This window comes from Canis lupus, chromosome 3 (genome assembly GCF_011100685.1).
Source record: "Canis lupus familiaris isolate Mischka breed German Shepherd chromosome 3, alternate assembly UU_Cfam_GSD_1.0, whole genome shotgun sequence".
NCBI classification, from domain to species: domain Eukaryota; kingdom Metazoa; phylum Chordata; class Mammalia; order Carnivora; family Canidae; genus Canis; species Canis lupus.
In genome coordinates this window covers 62,241,003-62,268,463 of record NC_049224.1, presented here as the reverse complement: position 1 = coordinate 62,268,463, position 27,461 = coordinate 62,241,003, and the positions used below count along the sequence as shown (strand labels likewise).

Below are 27,461 nucleotides of genomic sequence, written 5' to 3'. Positions count from 1 at the left end.
TGCAGTTTGTGGAGTGGAGTGAGTGGGAGGTAGGTGCTGCCGAGGATGGAGCTGGTAGAAGCTGAGTCTCCTCTGGCCTTGGAGCCCACTATTCTGGCCGTATTCTGATTGTGCTTACAAACTCAGAATAGGGTTGTGCTGAGAAGCTTCAAACTTTTTATCTATCATCTACCTATCTATCTATTTTATTTATTTATTCACGAGAGGACACAGAGAGAGAGAGAGGCAGAGACAGGCAGAGGGAGAAGCAGGCTCTGCAGGGAGCCCGATGTGGGACTTGATCTCGGAAACACAGGATCACACTCTGAGCTGTAGGCAGATGCTCAACCACTGAGCCACCCAGGCATCCCTTCAATCTTCTTTAATTTTTTTTTTTTTTTTGGTCCCTTCAATCTTCTTTAAAAGAAAAGAAGGTTTCAATGAAAATTGTTCACTCAAAAAAAAAAAAAAAAGAAAAGGGCGATGATGGGGAACTGTCTTGACAGATTTTAGGTTTAGACTTGGGTCTTGATTGAAAACTGCCAGGGTGTCCTGTGGTGTGTCTGTATAAACACGCATACAGGCACACATACACATAAAAATACCCCATCCCAAAGGAAAGGCAGCTAATGCTCGTATTTGCCCGTATTTTCTCTGATGCTCAGTCCCCACTTGCAGCCCTGGGAGGATTCTGCTTCTAAGACCTTCCAGCCCTCGGGCATCCCAGGTGGCTCAGTGGTTTAGTGCCGCCTTTGGCCCAGGGTGTGATCCTGGGGACCCGGGATCGAGTCCCATGTCGGGCTCCCTGCATGGAGCCTGCTTCTCCCTCTGCCTGTGTCTCTGCCTCTCTCTTTGTTTCTCAAATAAATAAAATCTTAAAAAAAAAAAAAAAAAGACCTTCCAGCCCTCAAGGAGGCAGTGATTGACTTCTGTTGTGTGACACGCCATCTAAAGTTGCTTTCGGGATCCCTGGGTGGCGCAGCGGTTTGGCGCCTGCCTTTGGCCCAGGGCGCGATCCTGGAGACCTGGGATCGAATCCCACGTCGGGCTCCCGGTGCATGGAGCCTGCTTCTCCCTCTGCCTGTGTCTCTGCCTCTCTCTCTCTCTCTCTCTCTCTCTCTCTGTGTGTGTATGACTATCATAAATAAATAAAAAATAAAAAATAAAAAAAAATAAAGTTGTTTTCATGCCTTGGATGATTTATTATTATTATTATTATTATTATTATTATTATTATTATTATTACTATTAATTAGACTGCCCTTCCTGCTGGGCTTCTTTGTGTTTCCCTGGGCATGGAGAGCCATCAGGAGATGTAAATGGGTTGGGGGAGCTGTCCTGGGAGTGGATGGCTGGCCAGAGGCCGGCGATGGGGAAAGCAGGGACCAGTCTGGGAAGTAGGGGTCTTGGCTTTCTGGTCCCAGGTGTACTGGTCATTTTAATCATAGAAGTTAGCTTACCGTGGTCTCAGGTTCCCAGCTATAAAATAATTGCTTTGGACTTTATAGCACCTCTGATTCTACTCATTCTCTACTTTTTGTTGTTTATTTTAATAAATTCAAATGCCAGTTTTTAAATTTATAGTGAGAAATACATGTGAGGCTGAAGTTCTCACTCTAAGCATATCTACTTGGAAAAAATTGTAGTACTGACTCAGGGCAAGGAGGTGAATTTTAAATTCAGGGTGACCCCAGGCCTTGCCTGCCGCAGTGTGTGTATGGATAAATGTGATCTGTTCCCAAATTGCGGTTATTTTTACCAGTTCAACCAGAATCTGTGGGAACAGGCCATGTGTGCCTCTTCAGCCCTGCTTGGGAGTAGCCAGCTCTGTATCTTGAAGATTGGACTCTGTATATCCTGATCCAGGCTTGGCTTCACAACTTTAGTGAAGGAACTTCACAGACTGTGTCCTTCCCACTCTCTAAAGACTCCAGAGCCCCCAGTGAATTAGTAGAACTAAAAAATGCCATAGGATTAAGACTTCATACATCTTTGCTTAGGCATTTTCTCTACAAATTAACTTTTATTTTGGGCATTGTGGACCCAAAAAAAGGCCATCGCTGCTGGATCCCTGGGCATGTGTATCTTTGACTTTTACTAGATTGATGGCAAACTGTTTTAACAGGATTGTGCTCACTCACATGCTTTCCACTGTTTTCGGTGTACTCTCCTCCACGTGCTCCCTCCCACTTTACTCCTGGCAGTCTGGTGGTGGTGGTAGCTTGTTTTCATCTTCCATGAAGTGCCTGTTAAAATCTTTTATATATATATATTTTTTTTCACACACATATTGTACATAGAATTTTTACATTAGCCAAAGAAATTGATCTAGAACAGAGCAACCCCTTGTCTTCTCCATTTGGTTGTCTGGCTTACGGGTTTTGTTTTGTTCTGTTTTTCTAGACATTTTTAAAGTAGGCTCTATACCCATCATGGGCCTTGAACTCAGAACTTTTTGACATCAAAACCTGCGTGCTCTACTGACTGAGCCAGCCAGGTGCCCCTTTCTGCCTTGTTTTTGTCTTGTTTTAGGAATTCTTTATCAGTGATAAGTAGGATACCACTAGTTAGGTTTTGTGTCTTCCTCTGAGGGGGTCTGCTCTTTTCAATTTATGTACAGAAGTTAATTTTAATACAGTTGAATTTATTATTTTGGATATAAAAGTCTGTTCCTATATCCTGAGTTTTACTATCTTGCCTTCCACAAGTGACTAATCTACATGAATTGCCTTTTGTGTGTAGTTTGAGGTGGGGTCCTTTTTTTTAAAAAAAAAAAAAAAAAGATTTTATTTATTTATTTGTCAGAGGGAGAGCTTACGAGCACAAGCAGAGGGAGAAACAGGCTTCCCACGGAGTAGGGAGCCCAAGGCAGGGCTTGGTCCCAGGACCCTGGGATCATGACCTGAGCCAAGAGCAGATGCTCAACTGACTGAGCCACCCAGGTGCCCCATGAGGTGGGGTCTTCAGCTCTTTTTAGTAAAGTCTTACAGTGTTCCTTATGATGGTTTTGCAAGTCTTTTGTTAGAAGATTTATTCATTGAGACATCTTGGTGGTTCAGTCAGTTGAACATCTGCTTTTGGCTCCATGATCCCAGGGTCCTGGGATCAAGCCCCACATCAGTCTCCCTGCTCGGTGGGGAGTCGTCTTCTCCCCTTCCCTCTGTGCTTGTGCATGTACTCTCTCACTCTCAAGTAAATAAATCTTTAAAAAAAAAAAAAGATTTATTCCTAGATACATAGTATTTTAGGAAGCTATTAAAAATGGAATTATTATAAAGTTTGTATTTTTTTAAATTATTTACCAGTATAAAGAAACACAATTAATTTTATCTCTATTTTTCAATCCAGCAATTCTTAATCTGTAAATCTTCTGGATTTCTGTACACAATAAATTTTAGTTCTCTCTTAATTTCCTTTTTTTTCCCCCCTTAACACACTGGCTAAAGAAAACTCAGCACTGGCTGAATAAAAGTAGTGTCAGTCCTGGACATTTTTGTCTCATCGCAAATCTGAAGGACTCCTTTCAGACTTTGACCATTAAATAAGCTCTCTCTGGTAGGTTTTATTGCTGCTGTTGTTTATGCCCTTCATTCAGATTGGAGAAGTTCCCCTTTATTTCCTGTTGGTCTGCAAGTTTCTTCAAGAATTAATGTTGAATTTGGGATGCCTGGATGGCTCAGTCATTTGAGTATCCAACTCTTGATTTCAGCTCAGGTCATGATCTCAGGGTTGTGGGATCCAGCATTTGGACTTTGTGCTTAGCAGGGAGTATGCTTGAGCTTCACTTCTCCCTCTGCCCCTCTCCCCTATGCTTATGTACATGCGCATGTGCTCACTGTCTCTCAAATAAATAATATAAATTGTGCTTCCTCTTTTAAAAAAAAATCAATGTTGGGATTCCTGGGTGGCTCAGCGGTTAAGTGTCTGCCTTTGGCTCAGGGTGTGAACCTGAAGTCTGGGGATCAAGTCCCACATCAGGCTCCCTGCATGAAGCTTGCTTCTCCCTCTGCCTGTGTCTCTGCCTCTCTCATGAATAAATAAATCTTTAAAAAATAAAATAAAATTAAAAATAGTAAAAAAAAAAATCAATGTTGAATTTTATTTTTTTTTTTAAATTTATTAATTTGAGAGAGAGCACACAAGCAGAGGGAGAGAGAGAAGCAGACTCCTCACTTAGCAAGGAGCCTGTTGCTGGACTGCATTCACTGACTGAGCCACCCAGGTGCTCCTCAATGTTGAATTTTAACACTTGCACAAAAGAAATTTTCCCCTTTCATACATTGAAGTGGAAAATTACATTGGTTTTTAGTGTTAAACTAATAAAACATTGTGATCTTTTTATATATTTCCAGTTTCTGTTTGCTACAGTTTTTTTTTTACTGTTTTATATATACGACTTTCATATCTATTTTATCAGTATGATGATTTGTAATTTTTATCTTGTACACATTCCTTATGAGGTTTTTGATACAAAAGTGAGTTAGGCACCGTTTATTTGTCCTCCAGAAGATTTGTAATCTTGGAGTTAACTTCTTCCTTTGCAAGTTGGTAGAAATCCACAGTGAAGGTACCTAGCCTCAGGTTTTTTTAGAGTTTGTTGATCTTGTCTAAAATATTCAGCTTTATTGGTGTAAATGTTTGTGATGTCTTTTTTTTTTTTTTTTTAAGATTTTATTTATTTATTCAAGAAGAGACAGAGAGAGGCAGAGACATAGGCAGAGGGGGAAGCAGGCTCCCTGCAGGGAGCCAGACGTGGGACTCGATCCCGGGTCCCCAGGGTCACGCCCTGGGCCAAAGGCGGCCCTAAATCGCTGAACCACCCAGGGATCTCCCTGTGATGTCTTAATGTATACACTGTGGAATCTGTAATGATGTCTCTTTTTTCATTTCTGATGTTGGTTGTTTGTGTTTTCTGTTTAGCATAACCAGAAGTTTATTAGATTTTTCAGAGAACCAAGTTTTAGCTTTGTGGATCTTTGTCCTGTAAGTTTGTTTTCATTTAGGATTGCTGTTTTTTTTTTTTTTCCTTGAGTTTATTTTGCTGTCTTTCTAACTTACTAATTTTCATCATTTTTTTCCAGTAAATGTCTTATATTTTTAAGCTATATCCTACAGGTTTTGTTATAAGTATTTTATATTCAATTCCACATATTTATCAAATTTGTATTTTTTAACTTCCAAACATGTGGTGTTTTATTTCCTTTTTGTTGTTACTGATTCTTTTAATTATTGCTTTATTAGTCAGAAAATATAGGCTGTGTGTTCTTTGATAGTTCCTGAGACTTTCTTTGAGCCTAGACTGCAAGAGGTGGCTGGCTTTGACTGAATGACCTGCCCCCACAGGTCCTGCCTGAGCTTTGGTTTCTCCTTGAGGCTTTCACAAGTAGACTTTGGTTTTTTAAGAATCTTCTGTGCTTTTTTCCCTCTGGATTATCATATTCCCTTTAGTTTGAGCACATATTTTTTTAGATACCTTTTTATTTAAAATGAGAGAGACACATGAGAGACACGGAGAGAGAGGCAGAGACTAGGCAGAGGGAGAAGCAGGCTCCTCATAGGGAGCTTGATGGCTGGGAGTCTATCCTAGGACCCTGGGATCATGACCTTAGCCAAAGGCAGATGCTCAACCTCTGAGCCACCCAGGTGCCCTCAGGCCACTTTTTATTTTTTATTTTTTATTTTTTTTGTTTGTGTTTTTTTTTTAATTTATTTTTTATTGGTGTTCAATTTACCAACATACAGAATAACCCCCAGTGCCCGTCACCCATTCACTCCCACCCCCCCGCCCTCCTCCCCTTCTACCACCCCTAGTTCGTTTCCCAGAGTTAGCAGTCTTTACGTTCTGTCTCCCTTTCTGCTATTTCCCACACATTTCTTCTCCCTTCCCTTATATTCCCTTTCACTATTATTTATATTCCCCAAATGAATGAGAACATATAATGTTTGTCCTTCTCCGACTGACTTACTTCACTCAGCATAATACCCTCCAGCTCCATCCACGTTGAAGCAAATGGTGGGTATTTGTCATTTCTAATAGCTGAGTAATATTCCATTGTATACATAAACCACATCTTCTTTATCCACTCATCTTTCGATAGACACCGAGGCTCCTTCCACAGTTTGGCTATTGTGGCCATTGCTGCTAGAAACATCGGGGTGCAGGTGTCCCTGCGTTTCGTTGCATCTGTATCTTTGGGGTAAATCCCCAACAGTGCAATCGCTGGGTCGTAGGGCAGGTCTATTTTTAACTCTTTGAGGAACTTCCACACAGTTTTCCAGAGTGGCTGCACCACAGTTCACATTCCCACCAACAGTGTAAGAGGGTTCCCTTTTCTCCGCATCCTCTCCAACATTTGTGGTTTCCTGCCTTGTTAATTTTCCCATTCTCACTGGTGTGAGGTGGTATCTCATTGTGGTTTTGATTTGTATTTCCCTGATGGCAAGTGATGCAGGACATTTTCTCATATGCATGTTGACCATGTCTATGTCTTCCTCTGTGAGATTTCTGTTCATGTCTTTTGCCCATTTCATGATTGGATTGTTTGTTTCTTTGGTGTTGAGTTTAATAAGTTCTTTATAGATCTTGGAAACTAGCCCTTTATCTGATATGTCATTTGCAAATATCTTCTCCCATTCTGTAGGTTGTCTTTTAGTTTTGTTGACTGTATCCTTTGCTGTGTAAAAGCTTCTTATCTTGATGAAGTCCCAATAGTTCATTTTTGCTTTTGTTTCTTTTGCCTTTGTGGATGTATCTTGCAAGAAGTTACTGTGGCCGAGTTCAAAAAGGGTGTTGCCTGTGTTCTTCTCTAGGATTTTGATGGAATCTTGTCTCACATTTAGATCTTTCATCCATTTTGAGTTTATCTTTGTGTGTGGTGAAAGAGAGTGGTCTAGTTTCATTCTTCTGCATGTGGATGTCCAATTTTCCCAGCACCATTTATTGAAGAGACTGTCTTTCTTCCAATGGATAGTCTTTCCTCCTTTATCGAATATTAGTTGACCATAAAGTTGAGGGTCCACTTCTGGGTTCTCTATTCTGTTCCATTGATCTATGATCAGGCCACTTTTTAAAAAACATTTTGAGAGAGCACGTGTGTGTTCGCAGGAGCTGAGGACTGAGGAAGAGGGAGACGCAGACTTGTAGCTAAGTAGGGAGCCTGACACTGGGCTTAGTCTGGTGTGGGGCTCTATCCTGGGACTCCAGGATCCTGGGATCATAACCTGAACTGAAGGCAGCTGCTTAATCAATTGAACCAGCCAGGTGCCCTTTACATGAGCATTTGCACCATGTCATCCTCTACTCTGGCTATAGGGGGTGGCGTGTTGATAGAAAAGATGTGCTCCTTATCTTTAAGAAATTGAGTCTTTAAGAGGGGAAGATACTGAAAATGGTATTTGCTTAGATTGCTTCCCCTCACTGAATTTCAAAAGTGTTGTTGTTTTTTATCTTTTTATTTTTATTTTTTTTAAATATTTTATTTATTCATGAGAGACAGATGGGGGGGCTGGGGGCAGAGACACAGGCAGAGGGAGAAGTAGGCTCCATGCAGGGAGCCTGATGTGGGACTCCAGGATCAGACCCTGGGCTGAAGGTGGTGCTAAACCGCTGAGCCACCTGGGGTGCCCAGTGTTGTTTTTAAAGAGTGTTTTTTTTTTAAGTCAGGTCGGTTTCCCTGGAATCTCTTTTTGGTCTGTTTTCATAATGTACCAGTGAGTCATGTGATTTGTGTTACATTCCGTATCTGCCTAGTTTTTTTTGATTCTGGGGTCATCCCTGCCTGCAACAGGTTTCCTTAACTGAAGCTCCCTTGCAGCAAGGACAGAGGCTTCTCTTTCTCTGTCTCCATGGGAATAGTCTAGGGCCTGAGGGGCACCCAGTGCCGGCTAGAATGACTGTGAATGAACATAAACGTGTGTGAAAAAAGAAGGGCTTGGTCACCACATCCAGGAATTTGGGGAAAGAGTTGTACATGCAATCAGATAGGAACTACTTACTTTGACTGGAACGTTAATGTGAGAACCGGTTTTCCTGGTACTCCTGGCACGGCAACAGTAACAGGAATGTATACTTGCATGCTGTGTGCAACCACTGGACCTAGAGAGGAGCCAGTAGGTGGAGGTAGATGTTTTTCCAGTGCAGCAACCTGTGAAGCCAAGTGAGGAGGCTGTCTAAATCAAGTGGCTTGCAGAGCTTTTGGCTGGCTGAGCATTTTTAGGAATGTGAGGGGCCTGCTTGCATACAGAGGACCTCAGGGACTTCTGCTTGGTTTGTCCTATTATTTCACTCAGCATATTGTTTGCAGCCCCAGGAGGTACCTAGAATGCCTGGGGTTTTGTGTCCTGGTGGTAGAGGGGCTTGTCCTCCCTCACTGACCAGGAGCCTGTGACATGGATGTCAGGACTTGGAGGAATTCTGAGGCTGTGTTTCAGGAGCCCAGAGGGCCTTCAGGTGAGCGGCCCGGAGTCAATGTGTGAACCCTGGTGTGAAAGCAAGTGACACCAGGTGTCTTCTGTGGGTTGTCCTTTCTCCAGACCTGTCATATGTGTCAGTGCTCTGACCTGTGGTTTATTCCATACTTAAGAAAGAAAAAACAGACCTAAAGGGGAAGTGGGATGTGCAGGTCTGATCTCAAGCCCCTTGTTGCAGTACTGACTCAGCTATTCAGACCAGGGGTTTGGGGTGTTGGTATTTTGTTTCTTTTAAAGGCCTCCCTTCCAGAGGAGAATCCTCAGAGCTTCCTGCCCATCCCCTACCCTCCATCCCACCCCCATCTCTTGTTCCGGGTAAGCACTATGCTACCTGCAGGGCTCCAGGCACGAGGAAGGGCCATTCCAGAGTGCCTGCAGATGCCTACAGAGGTTCTGGAATTTGATGTGGTTCAGCTGTTGGCTGGAGGGACCACTGGTTGCAGTGTCGCCTGTCGCTCAGCCAGGATGTGGGCACAGAGGTGCCAAGGGCAGGGAGCTAGGAGGCCAGGCTGTGGCTCCATTGTTTTCTACACTTAGGATGAGGACCTTCCTCCCTGAGCTTTTCTGTTAAAAGACAGAGACAGCGTCCTCAGCAGTGAGGATAGCTTTCTGGCCACTACACTTACCCAGTAATTATGTGAGGAGCTCCCATCCTGAGCCTTGGGGAGGAGGCAGCGTCTGTACCTCCCTGGGGGTTCAGGTCTGGCCCGAGCCTGGCACTTCCTGGAAGCAAGCTGGTTCTGATTCACGAGAGCCCATGGAGACCCGGTTCCCACACACCGCTTGCTGGGCAGCCAGCAGCGTTGTGTTCCCTTCCAGGTGTGTCCACACCTCATTAAATGGCCCGTCCTGACCAAAGGAGGTGAGGCAGTGTTGGAGTGCCAGAAGGCTAGAGTCATCCCTGCCTACAGCAGGTTTTCCTTTTGTTCTTGGCTAAATTCAGAGCCCTCCTTTTATAGACCTCATAAGGACTTCATCTCTTGTCAGCCCAAGCTTTTTTTCCAGTTAAGAATCCCAGTGATGAGATTGCTGTCCCCTCAATTTCATAGTTGCACAGTCCATCCAGCCTCTTCTAGGGGGTGGGGGAAGTGCCTTTAGTAGCTCTGCCTGTGGGTCGTGTTCTCATCTGCAAAATGAAGACCTTTATGCTTACTTAGACCTTCTTCTTTCCTGGGATGGCTGTTTGTATCTGTCAGGGTTCAGGTTGGAAAACTGAATCCACTGTGATGGTTCTAAAGCACATGGATTTTAATACATAGAAAGAGCTACTGCTTGGTCTTGAAAAGGTTGGAGGAGCAGGTCTCTAGGAATAACTCCAGACATCTCAGCCTTGATCCATCCTAGAAGCTGTTCCTTCTGGCCCAAGCAGAAGGGCTGGAGCAGGAGGCCAGGGGTTTTGATCTCTCTGGGTCCCAAGAAATGCTATAACAGCCCCTTGCCAAGGAGGGGGCCCTGGGCTTCATACACCACGACCTCTGCCATGACAGTCTCTCATACTGCCCACCACGTCTGCCACCACACAGTTCCAGCAACTGGGATGGCCTCCGAATGTGCTTCCCTGGGTAGGGGGAGCTTACTTCGTATTCACAGTCCCTGCCACAAGGGACTTGGGCTGGAGAGAGCTTCCAGTTTCTCCAAGGGCCTTTCAACAGCTATCAGGAGGGCTTTCCTGAGGTGGTTGATGGCCTGTGGCAAGCAAGAGGGAAAAGGTGTGCTTCTGGTGATGCTGTAGAGACAGGTCTAGGAATTCAGGGGGCTGAAGAGATGTGGTGTGAAACCATTGTAGCAAAAATAGTCCTAGTGTAGGTTATGAGTGAACAGATGATGGCCTTGTCGACTGCTCAGTAGCTTTTTTGTCAGCCTGGAGAACATGGAATCAGATTGATCTTGGTCCTTGGTGTGCCACTCATTGGTCCCTGCATGTCACACTTCAATTATTTGATTATTCCCTATCATAAGCACTGCAGACCCTCCTCCCAGGAAGGCTCCACCTTTGGCAGTAGCCTATCTGGAACATAAGATTCCTGTCACTGGTGCACCCGGACATGAGGAGCCTGTGGAGCTAGTAAGCTAGTCCCGTCCCTAGTGCCCCAAGATGTTTGTTATCTTGTGTAGTCCTCGCAACAGTAGGGGGAGCTGTGGGCACTGGTGCCTCTGTGCTCCAGAAGAGGAAGCTGGCACCCCCCAGTGGGTAAGTAACTTCCCCAGGTCACCAGGCCAGCAGCTCCCAGACTCACCCAGCACCTGGTGGGCACCTGGGATGGGCCTGAGTGGAGAGGTGTACAGATCTCCCATCGGTGCTGGACAGGGCAGCATGTATCCCATTCTGTGGGAGGGCTTAACTGGTACCCTGAGGATTTTGCATTTGAAATTTAAAAATGCTTCAATTTTATCATTTAAGATAAGTTTTTAAAAATACAGAGAATTTTATGTCATACTGATTGTGTCTTTCTCTTTTGTTTTCTTCCTTTTTTTAAAAGATTGTTGACGGTGAGTGGTTTCTTCTCTCTTTCATTGGGTTTGGATACAGAAGTGATGTGGGTGAGGGGTGCAATGCTGAAGTTCTTGGCAGGCCTGTGGGGACAAAAATGCTGGGCGGGACACCCCTGCAATTAGTGCTCTGTGTTTGCTGGGGAGACAGTACCCCTAGTGCTGAGCTCGTTGGATTTTGGAGAAAGCTAACCACCTTAGAGACTTTAGATGGCCCCACAGCTCTGACACCTGCTCATGGCAGGGATGGGGCTTCTTCTGGGAAGACAGGACAGTGGTCTCTCGGGTCTGGGACTGGCCTTTCCCTGGCGGGAAGGGGTTAGGGAGGTGACAGGGCTAGGAACCCTGCCCTGAGCATGGATTCACACCTTAGAGAGGAGGCGGCCACGGAGGAACGCAAGGCGGCCACGCCAGGACCATGCTGACAGCTGTGTGGTGAGCAGTGATGACGAGGAGCTGTCCAGGGACAGAGACGTGTACGTGACCACCCACACTCCCAGAAACACAAGGGAGGAGGCAGCCACAGGACTCAGGTACCAGCACTCCGAAAGCCTTGCTGCCTCACCAGATGCTTCTGGCCCCGTGGGACCACTTGCATCCTGGAGTGGGGATCCTCCCCCCCCACCCCCACCATTTCTCAGGGGTGTAGGGTGTTGGAAATACGGGACCTTTCCCAAGTTCTGTGCACCCGTGGCTCACGAAGGTCTTGTGCAGGTGCCCAGCAACTGGGTGCAGGTGGGTCTGGATTCAGAGCTAGTTCAACCATTCCCAGTGGGACAAGTCTGTGTCTGGCACTGTCAGGGTGGATGGGACTTGCCCTGGGCTGTTCACATACGGCACCACCTGCTGTGAAGAACAGATCCACTGGCTCTCTGTGATCTGCAGCAAGAATGCTTGGAGGTGCTAGGCACAGCTCCTGCCCCAGACAGGGAGGCAGGGGTGACAGGGCACCTCTGGTTGTGTGTACTTTTCATTCCCCTCTTGCCTCCTTCCTGTACCCCATTGGGGCCATTGGCCTTTCTGTAAATGCCTAGTGCCTCTGCTAAGGTATGGGCTGCTTATATGAAGCCATTTACAGTAATTGAATGTTTGAGTTTGCCAAGGAACTGACATGAAGCACTATGATTTTAGGCCCTCTGGTACTGTCAGTTGTCCAATCTGCATGGACGGGTACTCTGAGGTAAGCAAACTTCCTTGCTCCTGGTTTCCACGTGGCTTCTGTGAAAGAATTAGATGAGAGAGAAGGTCTTCTCCTTTGGTGGGATTTGCTGCCTCTGCTCTGGCCTGTCACACATCTCTGTGTATGAGGGGAGAATGTGCCAGCTTCTTCTTGGGCCCTGCAGCCTCCAGCTCTGGCCCTCGTGTTCCCCACCCCTGTGCTTACTATGGCTCCTGAGCTGTCCAACGCTGCCCCTGTGGGTTCAGGCATCCAGGGTCCCTCCAACACTCTTGGGCCATGGCTGCCAGGAGAGTGGCTCCTGCCTCTGCTCTCAGCTTCAGAGGCCCTGCTCATGCTTGCCTGACACCGCAGAGCAGGTGGGTATATTCAGTTCTCCGGACCTGCCTAGCCCTTCCTCCTCTCAGCTCAGCAGAAGTAGGGTTCTCTGGGGACTGTTGCTGCTCTGGGACCAGGGCACACACAAAAGCTGTTTCTTTTTTTTTTTTTTTTTTTTATGTTTTCTAGATTGTACAGAACGGACGTCTCATTGTTTCTACAGAATGTGGCCACGTCTTTTGTAGCCAGTGCCTCCGCGATGCCCTTAAGAATGCTAACACTTGCCCGACTTGCAGGAAAAAGATCAACCACAAACGATACCACCCCATTTATATATGAAGTGTGGAGAGCTGCTTGGGAGAGATGGATGGACAGACAGCCTGTTGGGTTCTCCACACAGCCTTTCGTGGGTTCTCTGCCTCAATACCCCGAGCTCGAAAAGACTATTTCAAAACCAACATCTGATATGTAAACTGCTCTTTTGTTTCCAAACCCCACTTAGACCCTTTCGTTGCCTCCAGTTTACTGCTGTGGAGCTGGAGCCAGGGCCCACCCAGGCCAGGATCTACATCTCTACTACTCTGGGCGGTTTGCTTCCAGGGTAGGAGAGAGGGAGTTAGACACATTGGAACCAAGAATCATGATTCCAGCCTCTTTCTGGAATATGCACGTTTGCAAGAAATTCTCCCCATCTGGAAAGTTTGTCCCAGCTTCCTCGTGGCAGTATCGCCAGGGGCTGGTCCTGGTCAGAGAGCAGGCAGGTCCGCCCAGCTCTCCTGGGCAAGCGCCATGGTGACCAAGCCCAACAAGGTCCATCCGGCCTGAGGATCCCGGCTGTGAGCATGGCCCTGGAAAGACCCACCACTGGACTCTTCCCTTGAGTCAGAGGTTACTCGTGATCCCACCTGTACCCTAGCATCAATGTGCAGGGGGGTCTGCAGGTCAGGAGAATCTCTACAGGGCAATTCCCAGTTTCCTAAGAACGAAATGTGCAATAAAGCCTGTTCTTTGTCTACTTCTCAGCAGCCCAGGAGATGTAGCACTGGAAGTGTTTCCTCAGAGTCCTCGTGGTGCCTGTGGAGCAGTGCCTGTCCCACCCAGTCCTACCTGCCACCTGTTCTCAGGAACTTAACCCGTGTCCCAGAGCTTTTCACCTGGCACAGGCCATGCTAGGTACTTTGGGCAGACATGTGGTCAGGTATCCTCTCTGTTTTCTGATAAGATCTATCCTGTGTTTGCCACATGCCCTCTGGTCCTCAGTTCCCACTGCCTAATGTCTACTCAAGCATAAATACTGGGAGGTGGTGGCAGTACTTGTGGCCTTACCAGCCACCCATGTCCATGCTGTTGTCCAAGTCATGGCTGCCCAGAGTTTCAGAGAATTTGGCCCACCTGATGTTAGCTGGGCTCTGCCTTCGGCTTTAACCCCCACCCCCACACCAACTGACATTCATTTTAGAAGCTGCTCTTCCGGCCTTCAATAGGCTTTGATCCTTTGGGCTTTTGACTGCTCCATAGGTTTGGTTGGCAAAGTATGGTGGCCTCTTCTCCCCAGGGCAGCCAGATAACATGCTCTGCTTGGTCCTGGAGGAGGCAGCAGGGTGGCCTGAGCTGCCTCTCACAGCACAGGGCCTGGGGCAGCTAGTGGGAGTGAGGCCTTGCTGTGTCAACCTGCCTCTGCCTCTGCACCCTCCTTCTTCAGAGGGTTTTAAGCCAAACCAACAGCCTCTTCATGTGAAACATCTTCAAGGTGGGAACAGGGCCTCCTCTGGCTTTGCTAGCAATAACTGACCTTCAGTTTATCTTTCTGAAGGAGCAGGGACTCGGCACAGAATTCACTTTAAACGGGGCTGAAGGAGTGTCCCTCCTGTATGTGAAAAGAAATTTGTTTTATTCTTCATTCTGACTTTTTAACTTTGGCTCACTTCCAGTTAATTTGGATGAAAGTAATTTTCTACTTGGAGTCAAGGAGGGCAGGACATCATTTCTCATCGGCACGATGCTAGGTATGTCTGCCCTCTATTTGGACGTCATTGCCATTAAGTTCCTTCTGGGCTTCATGGAAACTCTTTTGTTAGGTTCCAGCAGTACCCAGACTTCAGAAACCAAGACCGCCATGCAGCCAAAATCTCCTTTAAGTTTTGTGCTTAAGGACAAATGGTTGATCATAAAGGTTGTATTCCTTCATGCTAAATTAAATTGGGGAAAAAATGTTGAGTTTCTACCATTCAGAAACTGCAAAATAGGAAAAGATTGATAAAAAATCATTTTCCTTTCTTCATTGTACATAGTTCAAATCTTTCTTTGTTACATTTAAACTATATCCATGTACATCAGTCTGTTGGACTCCTGCTAGTGTTACAGATGGAAATAAAACCATTAATTTGAACCAGATTTCTTTTTTGCATTAATTTGCTCTCTGGGATAGATTTTCTTCCCTTTTACTCAAGATGTGTGATTCCTCTCTGACTCCAGTTTAGCATATTTCATCAGTGTGTGCAGGAAAGTTGCTTGTCTGGCTACTGATCCAGAAACTAGCAGGTGAGAGGTCATTCTTGGAGTGGAACCACAAGTCCAGGTCCTGGAGTTCTTAGTCAAGCAGCATCCTCAGCTCAGTCGTAAGAACCAAGCCTGGCTGTGGGGCGGACCAGTACCAGCTCAAAGGAGGGGCTCCAAGCAGCATGGACTTAGATGGACCGGGAATTTGACAGTGCAGTGCACACCCTGCCCCAACCACTCAGACCCAGTTGCCTTCCACTCTGGAGTGGGGGCCCGGGAGGGCATGGTATGCTACTAGTCAATACCTTATATGATCAGTGCCAGGAGTGAGCTTGGGATTCCCAGGCAGTTGGTGATGGCTAAGCTTGCTTCTTTCACTTCTTGAGTGGCCCCAGAGGTAAAAAAAAAAAAAAAAAAGGTGAATGTGCTGGCCTCCTTTAGCTGAGAGGCCCTACCTTCAGTTGGAGACAAGTCAGATCAGAGGAAAATGCAGTTAATTTGAACATTCACTGCACATTTGTAATGCCCTGGTATTGCACCTGGTTCTGGCAGGTATTGAGAAACCATGTATATCGCTGCCCTCTTGGGGTGTACATTCCTTGAGGGAGACTGTCTTCTCTCCCACCCTCCCCTCCCCCCCCCAGCCTGTAAAAAGTCAAAAGGTAAAGGTCAGGTACAGGAGTTCCAGGAGAGCAAGAAGGGACAGTGAGCTGCAGTCCTCAAGGTTTGAAATAGTTCTAGGGAAAGGCAAGGGGACTTACAGTACAATCCTTTATTATTATTTTTTTTTTCTCCACGTAAGACCTTGCATTTCTTGGATAAATCCACCTTGGTTGTGATGTTTTCTTTCTATATATTACTTACCTTGTGTTGCTAATATTTGGTTTTAAGGTTTTTTGAAATGCATGTTTATGTATAGTTAAAATGACCTATGATTTTTCTCAGACTGTCTTTGCCAGATTTTGGTTTCAAAGTAGTGTGAGTTCCCTACAAAGAGATGAGAGATTTTCTGTATCCTAACTGGTATTCCTTGACTGAAATAGAACTTATTTATAAATAAGATCTCTGAATTGTTGTTTTCACTGAGGAAAGATTTTAAAATACTGATTTGATTTTTTTTCAAATGCTTGAGAATTATGCACATTTTTGTTTTGTTAAGTTGCTGGTTTCTGGGAATTCATACATTTCATCTCTACAAGTTTTTGGCATGAAGTTCTTCATTATCCCTTATGAGCTAATTAATCTCTGTAGCATCTTTTTTATCATTAATATTTATGCCTTCCCTTTTTAATTAGAGATTTCTCGGGTGCCTGGGTGGCTCAGTGGTTGAGCATCTGCCTTTGGCTCACTTGATCCCAGGTTCCCACATCAGGTTCCCTATAGGGAGCCTGCTTCTTCCTCTGCCAATGTCTCTGCCTCTCTCTGTGTCTCATGAATAAAAAAATAAAATCTTAAAAAAAAAAGATATTAAAAAATTAGAGATTTCTCAGTTTTATGTTCTGCATGTGTAAATTCCAGTATCTAAATCCTTTGTAGGTGTAATTTTGAAGCCTTATTCTTGCCAGCTTTTTTTTTTTTTTTTTTTTTTAAGATTTAAGGTATTGATTTTTATGGAGATCACTCCTTTGACTATAATTATAATTTAATTCCCCAAAAAATGCAACCTTAATCATATATTTTTTTTTTAAGATTTATTTATTCATTAGAGACACAAAGAGAGAGAGGCAGAGACATAGGCAGAGGGAGAAGCAGGCTCCATGCAGGGAGCTAGTGTTCCATCTGTAACACTAGCAGGAGTCCTAAGTCATATACTCGATCCCGGGACTCCAGGGTCATGCCCTGGACCGAAGGCAGGCGGTAAACCACTGAGCCACCCAGGAATCCCCCCATAATTTTGTTTTACCTGTTGTTTGAACTTAAAATAGATCAAAGTCTTCAATATGTATTTGGGTTTGGGTGGCTTCTGTTGTTCAGTATCATATTTGTGAGATTCATGCTGTGTAGTTTATTCATTTCACTTGTATATAGTATTTCATGAGATGACTATGCTTCAGTTTATCCATTCTTCCAGTCATTTAGGTGCTTTGGCCATTAATGGCCCAGAGTGAACATTCGGTATGTCTTTTGGGGGCAGCTTTGCTCCCATACTTGTTGGGTATATACTTAAATGTGAAATTACTGTGTTACAGGATATGAACATTCAGGAAAACTCACATATAAGTGGATATTAAACAACACACTTTCAAACAACTGGTGAGTCAAAGAAGTCACAAAGGAAATTAGAAAATAACTTGAATGAAAATGAAAACAACAGAACTTATGGGATACTGTGAAAACAGTGCTCGGAGGATCTTTATAGCTATAAATATATATATATTACAGTAGAAGGTCAAATCAATAGCCTAGTTGTATGTCTTAAGGAACAAAGAAAAGCAGAGCAAACTAAACCTAAAGCTAGCAGAAGAAAGGTAATGGTAAAAAATAAGTGAAATGAATGATAGAAAACAAAACCAGGGACATAGAAGTTGTTTCTTTGAGATCAACAAAATTGAGATGTGGTTAGCTAGATTGATAAAGCAAAAAGGATTTAAATTACTAAAATCAATGAAAGGACATCACTGAGCTTTATAGAAGTAGGGAGGATTATAAAAGACTAATAAGAACACCTGTATGCCAACAAATGGGATAACCTAGATGAAATGGATAAATTCCTAGAAATAAAACTACCAAAACTGACTCCAAATAGAAAATAACGAGTAAACCTATGAAAAGTGAAATTGAAGTATTTAAAATCCATACAAAGAAAAGCCCATTTACCAGATGGTTTCACGGGTAAATTCTATCAAACATGTAAAGTATACTACTTTTCTCCATAATTTCTTCAAAAAAATTCGAGAACACTTCCTAAGTCATTCTATAAGGTCAGTATTATCCTGATACCAAAGCCACACAAAGACACTATGGGAAAAGAAAGCTTTGGGGTAATATCTCAACATAGATGCAAAAGTCTTCAACAGATGGGTAACACACTGACTTTAGCAGCATATTAGAAACGTTACACACCATAACCAAGTGGGTCTTTCCCAAGGAATGCAAGAGTGGCTCAACCTATGGGAATCAAGGCAATTACTACGTTAATAGACTAGGGAAAAAAACAAACACACATGATCACCTCAATTCATGGCAGAACAAGTGTTTCCCAACACCTTTTCATGATAAAAACACTCAACAAACCAGGAACAGAAAAGAAGCACCTCAATACAATAAAGGCCATAGATGAATAAAAGCTCACAGTGAAGATGTTCAGTGATAAGACCAAGCTTTTCCTCTAAGATCAGGAACAGGACAAATGCTTTATTTCATCACTTCTGCCCAACAGTACTGGAAGTCCAAGCTAAAGCAGTCAGGCAAGAAAGAAGGAAAAGATACATTGAGAATGAAGGAGGAAGAGTATCTGTAGATGGCACAGCAGTAGAAAACTAAAGACCCCACAATACACGTAAATAACTGTGAGAACTTATAAGTGAATGCAGCAAAGCTGCAGGACATGAATTCATCAGTAAGTGAATACACTGGTCAATCTGTAAAGGAAGTTAGGGCAGCCCAGGTAGCTCAGCGGTATAGCGCCACCTTCAGCCCAGGACCTGATCCTGGAGACCTGGGATTAAGTCCCATGTCAGGCTCCCTACATGGAGCCTGCTTCTCTGCCTGTCTGTCTCTCTCTCTCTCTCTCTGTGTCTCATGAATAAATAAATTAAAAAAATGAAAAGGAAGTTCAAGTTCCATTTTTGTAGCATCAAAAGGAATAAAATCCTTACACATAAATTTAACCAATTAGGTATAAAATTTGTACACTGAAACATTGTTGAAAGAAATCACTACAAAACCTTGCTGAAAGAAATGAACTTGAGAAAGACCTCGTATGCTCCTGGGCTGAGAGGCTTACTATTGTTAAGATGGCAAAACTATCCAAAACAATATACAACAGTGCAGTCCCTCTCAAACCAATGGCAATTTTGGGACACCTGGGTGGCTCAGCAGTTGAGTGTCTGCCTTTGGTTCAGGGCGTGATCCCAGGATCCAGGATAGAGTCCTGCATTGGGCTTCCTGCGAGGAGCCTGTTTATCCCTTTGCCTGTGTCTCTGCCTCTTTCTCTCTGTGTGTCTCAAGGAAAAAAAAAATCTTAAAAAAAATGGCAATTTATATAGAAATGGAAAAATCCTAAAATTTGTATGGAATTTCAAAGGACTCAGGATAGCTAAAACCATCCTGAAAAAGAGCAAAGTTGGAAGATTTCCCAATTTGAAAATGTAGGAAGGTACAGGAATTAAACAGTATGGGGGGCTGGTATAAGGATTAATATATAGATGAATAAGATTGAGAGTCCAGAAATGAACCCTCACCTCTGTAGTCAAATGGTTGTCAATAAGAGTTTCAGGACCATTCAATGAAGAAAAGTCTCCAACAAATGGTGCTTGGAAAATGGGATATTTACATGCATGAACATGAAGTTGAATCTTTAAACCATATACAAAAATTAATGTAAAATGGATCAAAGATTTAAATTTAAGAGCTAAAATTGTAAAATTCTTAGAAGGGGGTGTGTGGTCAGTGGAGCATGCCACTCTTGATCTCAGGGTCAAGAGTTCAAGCCCCCATTGGGTCTAGGGCTTACTTTAAAAAAAAATCATAGAAGAAAACATAGAGGCAAGTTAAAAACAACTTGTACAGTGTGTGCACTTGAGGATTCAAGTGGTAAATTCTGTATTATATTTTTCTTGGCTTTGGCAATCGTTTCTTAAATGTAGCACCAAAAATACAACAAAAAGAAAAATACATTTGACTTAACTAAAAACTTTTATGCCTCAAAGGATAATAACAGTGAAAAGACAACTCACAGAATGGGAGAGGATTTTTGCCTATCATCTGCTTGGAATATCTGCTAAGATACCAAGAACCAGAATATTTACAGTGCTCCTACAATTCAACAAGAACAAAAAAAATGAGACAACTCAATTTAAAAATTTAAAATGAATATATGTTTAAATGAAAAAAGTATAAATAAGGTTATATCTCTATATAGGTAGAAAATCCTGTGTATATCCAATTTCATGTGTGTGTGAGTATATAACAACTAGGTCATTCCATTGTCTTCCAGCTTCATTTCTACTGCAGCTAGCTGTCATGTCTGAAGAGAAGTGAATATTTTCTCTGGCTAACATTTTTCTTTGTCTTTGTTTTTAGCAGTTTGATAATGATGTGCTTAGGTGTGGATTTGCTTGTATTTATCCTAGTTGAGACTCACAGAGACCCTTGAAACGGGTTAGTGTCTGGCATCAGCTTTGGAGAGCTCTGCTTCTGTGGTATTCTCTTGCCTTATTCTCTGATTACACATTGTTAGACCTTCAACTGTGTGTGATCTATTTCTTCATCTTTTTTTCTGTTTTATCACTTCTTTTTTTTTCTAGTTAGGATGTTTTATATTTATCTTCCAGTTCATTGGTCCTCTTGTTGTGTCTAATCTTTTAGTTTTATCCAGTACTTTTATAGATTTCAATTCCCAGGTGAAATTCTCCATTATTTCATGTTTTTTGCACCTTTTTCTCTGTTTTCTTGAGCATGTTAATTACAGTTTTTGCCTACTAACTCCAGTATGTGACTCACCTACAGGTTTTTATAGTCATTTGTGTTTTTATTTTCAGTCAAAAGGCCCTGTGCCTTGACAAGCCAGGAAATTTTTAACTGAAGGCTGAACTTGTGCACAAGGAATGGTAGTGGCTACAGATACCTTACTCTGCTAGGTAAATAGAGCAGGTGCCAGTGCCCTCAGCCTCATTCACACTAAGCTGTATTAAAGCCATATTGCAATTCAGCAAACTCTGTCTACTGGTGGTTCACTTCCCAGTGGGCACCAGGGCACCTCTCTCTGTTTAGTTCTGACCTATAATCCTCGTCTTCTCAGCCTGGTGAGACTGCCAGAACCTTTCCTCTGCTTCTCCGTGTCTTTGTTCAGAAGCTTTGTCTCTTAGCTTCTTGCCTGCAGACTGCAAGAATCTGGCAGTGTCTTCAGAGAAAAACAATCGGGTTCAGTGATTGACTCATCCCACTCTCTGCAGTTGTAACCCTAAGTCAGTTTTGTCTCTCCACCCCAGAAGACTCCATGGTAGTATCCTCTTTTCACACAAATCCTCACAGCCCAGCGTCCTAAGAGCTGGAAAACACTCAGGGAAAACTGGATCCTAGTCCTATGTGTTAAATAGCACTCCAATTCCCCAAATACTGTGTTTTTCTTATATTGTGTGTGTATACATAGACATCCTAGTTAAACCGATAATTAGGCATGCATCCACATTTTTCCTGTATCAGGTAATGACTGTTATATGTTCTATCACACCTGCCATGTATCCACTTTTCTACCTTGATTACAGACATCAAATAACTTAAAATGTCGGGTGCTACTTTTCCTCACGGGCTTCCGTTGTCCTGTTTTAAGAGGACAGAGCTGGTTCAGATTTTTTGTTTGGTTTGGTTTGTTTTTTAGTTTTTGATTTTTTTTTTTTCTTTAACCACTACTAGGAAGTCATCCTGCCTCCTCTACTGAACTTTTTTCTCTATTTTCCATATGTCTTTCTACTTTTTGGATAATCTATCTTGCAACCCTACTGTTGGCCTTATTTTATAATTTGTTATATTTTTAATTTCCAAGCCCTCTCCATCATGGTCGAGACAGGGTGACTGACCTTTGAGGTCACATGTCAGAAAATGGAAGAGAGGTAACTTAACAGTCTCAGGTGCATGTGAGAAATAGACCTATGGGCATATCTTATTTTATTGTGTTTTGCTTTACTGAGCTTCACATATGTTACGCTGTTTACAAATTAAAGGTTTGCAGCAACCCTATCTCAAGCAAGTCGGTTGGCACCATTTTTTAAAGAATATTTGCTCAGTTTGTGTCTGTCACATTTTGGTAATTCCCTCAATATTTTAAACTTTTCCATTATTATGGTATTTGTTATGGTGATCTGTGATCAGTGATTACAACTCACTGAAAGCTCAGATGATGGTTAACATTTCTTAGCAATACAGTATTTTTAAATTAAAGTATGGGCATTCTTTTTGGTATACAAAATGCAATTGCACACCCAACAGACCATAGTATAGTGCAGCCATAACTCTTATAGGCACTGGGAAGACAGAAATTTGACTCACGTTATTAGAATATTCTGCAATAGTCTAGAACCAAACCCCCAGGTATGCCTATACTAGTACTTTAGGGTTTGTTGTTACTATGTTACAGTCTGTTTACCTGTAAAATATAGTTTGAATGTCCAAAATTGTTATCTGACTATGCAGTTCTACACTGTAATTTTCTTTCAGAATTTTGAAATCCATGCTCCACTATTTAGCATTGAATGTTGTTACTGTTAAGACATTTAGTGAGATACCTTTTTTTTTTATGTAACTTCCTTTCTTTATGCTTTATTTATTTTTTAAAAGATTGAGAGAGAGAGAGAGAGAGAGAGAGAAGCAAGCAGGAGGAGGGCAGAGGGAGAAGCAGACTCCTCAATGAGTTGGCAGCCCGACATGGGGGGCTCCATCCCAGGGCCCCAGTATCATGATTTGAGCTGAAGGCCTACTAGTGATCCACACAGGCGCCTCTTTCTGTATGTTTTAAATATTTTATTTATTTATTCATGAGAGAGAGAGAGAGAGGCAGAGACACAGGCAGAGGGAGAAGCAGGCTCCATGTAGGGAGCCCGATGTGGGACTCAATCCCGGGTCTCCAGGATCACGCCCTGGGTTGAAGATGGCGCTAAACCACTGAGCCACCCAGGCTGCCCTCTTTCGGTATGTTTTAGACTGTTTTGTTTATATCTGGCTTTCCACAATTAGTCACCATCCTTGGTGGACTCTGAATCGGGACACTCAAGTCCTTATTTCCTATAAATTGTATTATTTCTTTCTAAAGTTATTTCTCTCCACTCCCCCCCCCCCCCCAAGAACTCAGAAAGTTTTTGAACCTCCTGGTTTGAACTTCTAAGTCTCATTTCTCTGTAATTTTCTGTATCTTCTATTTCCTGGATAATTTCCTGAACTCTATCTTGCAACCCTTTTGCTGAATTTCCTTGATTTTGGCTATATTTTTAGTTTCCAAGACTCCTTGCTTAAATATCTTTCGGGCTATTAACAGCTTTTTGAAAAATTTTGAGTACTTCCATTAGTACTTTCTTTGCCTGCCCCCATTACACACACATTTCTTGTATCTGCCCTTGACCCATTTCTTAAATGACTGGTGATCCTTGATGGTTTCTCATGTTTACAGGTGACATGTGTAAAAGCTGATTAGGAGCTCCCTGTGGCCAAGCTTATTGACCTACAGACTTCAATTTTGCAGGAGTATCAAGAACTGCCTGATTCTTTGCAATCCCCAAACAATAGTGTACCCATCCTCATATGTAAGCTTCTTTTAAAGATTTTATTTATTTATTCATGATAGACATACAGAGAGAGAGAGAGAGAGAGAGGCAGAAGCAGGCTCCATGTGGGGAGCCCTACGCGGACCTGATCCCGGGACTCCAGGATCACACCCTGGGCCAAAGGCAGGCACTAAAGCGCTGAGCCACTCAGGGATCCCCACGTTGTAAGTTTCCGTAGAGAATTCCCTGTGCCCTGCTTGGGGCAAGGAGTGGCCTGAGCAGGGGTGTCTAGCCATTCTTTCTGCAGACTTAATAAAGCCAGAAATTAGGAAAGGCTTTCTAGGTAGTGATTCAGTATTATGTAATGTTTACTGGTTACAAATTGAGATAATTAACTTACCTAAATTTTCGGGTTAAAAGTTGTCCTGGTGGCCCAGCGGTTTAGCGCTGCCTTCAGCCCGGGGTATGATCCTGGAGACCCAGGATCGAGTCCCACATCAGGCTCTCTGCCTAGAGCCTGCTTCTCCCTCTGTGTCTGTGCCTCTTTCTCTCTGTCATGAATAAATAAATAAATCTTAAAAAAAAAATTGTCCTGTGTTATTAGTACAGATTCATAGCTTGGTCAATGATATTTACTGCATTATGGAAATAATAAAGCTTCACTTTTACAAAATATATCCAACATATGCTGCCTTTCCCTGCAAGTCTGTCCTAAGAGATTTCCAGGGTCATAAGTGCTCTCAGTGGCCACCTCCAAGCCTAAATCCTCTCCAGGGTCACCTGCCACACCTCCCTGTGACCACTCCTGCTCCTGCTGGACTGAGCTCCTCTTACTTCTAAGAAAACAAGACCCTTTCTCACCTTTATGTCCTGCATTCTCCCTTGTGATGATTAATTTTATGTGTCAACCTGACTGGACTATTGGGTGCCCAGACATTTGGTCAAACATGATTTTGGATGTGTTCGTGAGAATGAGATTAACGCTTGGATCAGTAAACTGAATGAAAGGATTGCCTTCTCCAATGTCAGAGACTCCTCCAATCAGCTGAAGCCCTAAATAGAACAAAAGGGCCTGAATAGAAGAAAAAGATGGAACTCCTGCTGTTTGAGTACCTCTGAGCGGGATCACTGGTTTTTTCCTATCTTGGGACTCATACTGAAAGATTAGCTTTTCCTGGGTCTTCAGCCTACTGGCTTTTGGACTGGAGTGACAGACCCCATTGGCCCTCTTGGTTCTCAGGCCTTTGGACTCCAACTGGGTCTCCAGCTTGTTGCCTGCAGATTTCAGGACTTGCCAGCCTCCATCACTGTGTGATCCAATTCCTTATAACAAATCATCTCTCTCTCTCTCTCTCTCTCTCTCTCACACACACACACACAGAGACACACACGTAGAGATTAGTTCTGTTTCTCTGGAGGATGGTAATGCACCCCTCAAGGGGGTGAAAACTGATTCTCAAGGAGAGAAACAAATTTTAGATATTACAATGGTTTGTGGCCCTCCAAAGCGCAGCCCTACCAGACAAAATCTTATTCCTTAATATTTAACTTTTCCCCTTAATTTTGTATGCATTTTTCCTTGAGGGGGCTAATGAAATACAACAAAGGTTGAGAACAACTGCTTTCTGCCTTTGCTTCACCCATTGTTTGCCCGAAGCACCCTCTCCACTACAAGGTTGTAATGAGTGTCCTGACTCCAGTTTTGCTCCCCTGACATCCATTCTCCACACAACAGCCATACTTCTCTCAAAAATAGACATCCTACCCTGACACTCTGTTCAGAACCTTCCATGGCTCCCAGCTGCATTTAGAATAAAACCCGCAGCTTCTTCTGCTATTTTCACTTGCTTTAGCCACAGTGGCTTTTATAGTTTTCTGGGACATGTGGAGCTTTTCTCTGCTCCAGAGTCTTGCATTGCTGAAAGTCCTTTGTTCTGGGAGTGACTGGCTCCGGCTCAGTTCACTTCCCTATGGAGGCTTCCCCTGTCCATGATCCTCAGCGGAAATCCCAATTGTGTCCCCCCTGTGCCCAGCCAGAACCCAAAAGTCACACCAGGGCCATACCTGAGTTGGCATCTGGGCCCCCACCTCTTACTATCAGGATGACATTGGGCAAATCCCTTAATATCTATGAATTTCAGTTTCTTATCCATTATATAGGGCTAACGGTGCCTATCTCAAGAGTGGTTATGTGGGTTAGATGAGATGATACAGCAGCAGGCAGAGAGCCTGGTATGTAATTGCTTGACAAGTGGTCATTATTTATGTCATTCATTTATCCAGCAAATACTGGATTGGTGTACGCCCAGCCCTTGCTTGGCAGGGGCTGGGATCCAGAGGTGCATGAGGCAGGTACTCATGCCGTCTCAGGCCCCTAAACCTCTCCGGCGATACTGGTGAATATCAGGAATCCAAGTTCAGTGCCAACGTGCTATGACAAGGGAAAGCATAGGTGCTGTGGGGTGGGGAGCAGTTCAAGACTTTGCCTATCTTGGGGAGTGTCAGGCAGGCGACCTGACCAAGACCCACTCTGGAGCACCACCGGCAGGGCAGGGTCATCCAGAACCTTCTGGGTGGGGTGAGGGGCCTTTATTCTGACAAGTAGAGTCCCTGAAGGGCTTTAAGCAGAAGCTTGATTTGATCGCAGCTGGGGAAAGAGCGAGGGTGGGCAGGCCCAGAGCTAACGGTATCTCGGCCCTGTAACCACCCACAGAACCAGAGGGGAAAAGATGTCTTTGGTGTCTTGTTGACTGTGATAAGGGACCCCTCTCGTCCTAAGTGCAGAACTGTACCTGGGGCTGGCTGGTGATGGGCAAGGCGGCCCGGGGAGGAGGAGGGGCCAGGCGGAGAGCTCACCTTTCTGACCCGGGCGTCTGAGGCCTCGCGGGGCAGAGCACGGGAAGGCCCGGGAGGGCCTGGCTGGGTGCACAACCCATGACGTGGGTGAACGCGAGGCCGTGAGAAATGGGACCATCCGGGGCCCTGGCGGGTCGCAAGGCACCAGGAGTCCAGGACGGCGGCTTAGCGGGGGTGCAGGGAGAGGGCGGGCTCGCGAAGGGCGCCTGCAGGCCCGGGGCTTCCACGCCGACCGGCTGGTGTGCGGGGCCGGGCCCGGCGCAGCCAGCCACGGCCGTTCTGTGCAGGCTCTTTCACCTCCCGGGGCGGCCCCGGCCTGACGCAGCCGCGCTCTCCCGGAGGCAGCTCCGTGCACCGCGGGGCCCAGCCCCTCCGGAACCCCACCCAAGCCCACGAGGCAGGCTGTTTTGGAGCGCAGAGTCACCAGGACTCGGGCAAGGGGGCCGGCCCAAGGTCACGAAGCCAGCAGGTGGAGGAAGCGCTCTCGAACCCAGAGCCCGACCAAGGTCACTGGGCCACTCCCGGCGGGCCAGGGCCGGGCGGCCAGCCTGGTGCATCCCGGGGGCCAGGCCAGCCTGCCGCACTCGGGGGGCGGGGCGCGGGGCGCGGGGCTCAGGGCGCCGGGGCGTGTGCGTGCCTGTCAAAGAGGCGGAACTCCTCGCTCCAGCCCTGTAGTTCGTCCACCGCGGGCGACGGAACCCCGCGCCGGCCCGGCCCTTCCGCCCAACTACAACTCCCAGAAGGCTGAGCTGCGCGGGCGTGGCCGGGCGGTGCGGACCGCGTCGGTGACGTCACCGGCGCAGCCGGCAGCCTCCCCCCCAGCCCAGCACCTCGCGGCGTCCGGGCACTCGGCCGCGCGCAGCCTGACGGGAATCGTGGTCATTCCGCCGTGTGCCCGCAGCGGCAACGCGGGCGCGTGGACTACAACTCCCAGCGTGCCCTGCGCGCCGGCGCTCGTTAACGGCGGGAGGGGGCGGGCGAGGGAGGGGGGAGCGGCGTTCGGGAGGGCGGAGTAAGGCGGGGGGGGGAGGGCGCCCACACCCCTCCCCCTCCCCGCCGCTCCTTCCCCCTCCCCCGACGTAAACTGGGATCCCTTTCCCCTTGTGTCCGCCATATTGGACTCTAACTCTGGTCAGCGGCGGCGCCGGGCCCGGTGGACTCGCCGTTCCTCCCGCCCAGCGGCCTCCCCGCAGCTCCCGCCCGCCCGGCCCTCCTGGCCCTCCCCGCCCGCAGGCGACCCCGTGCAGCGCCCCCCG

The 27,461-nt window shown here is 45.2% G+C and overlaps 1 long non-coding RNA gene across 5 annotated transcripts; it reads right to left on the bottom strand.

Moving 5' to 3' along the window:
- Positions 1-1,985: 1,985 nt before the first annotated feature.
- On the bottom strand, positions 1,986-26,794 carry LOC111095253. Of its 5 annotated transcripts, none has more exons than XR_005357170.1 (4): positions 26,206-26,794; positions 23,750-23,900; positions 7,975-15,312; positions 1,986-2,225 (listed from the first exon to the last, which is right to left on the bottom strand). It is a non-coding gene; the product is annotated as an uncharacterized LOC111095253 (long non-coding RNA). The 5 variants fall into 5 exon arrangements; XR_005357171.1 differs by lacking the exon at positions 1,986-2,225 and adding an exon at positions 6,943-7,094; XR_005357173.1 differs by lacking the exon at positions 1,986-2,225 and having other exon boundaries at positions 7,975-8,123; positions 9,075-15,312.
- Between the last annotated feature and the right edge of the window lie 667 nt (positions 26,795-27,461).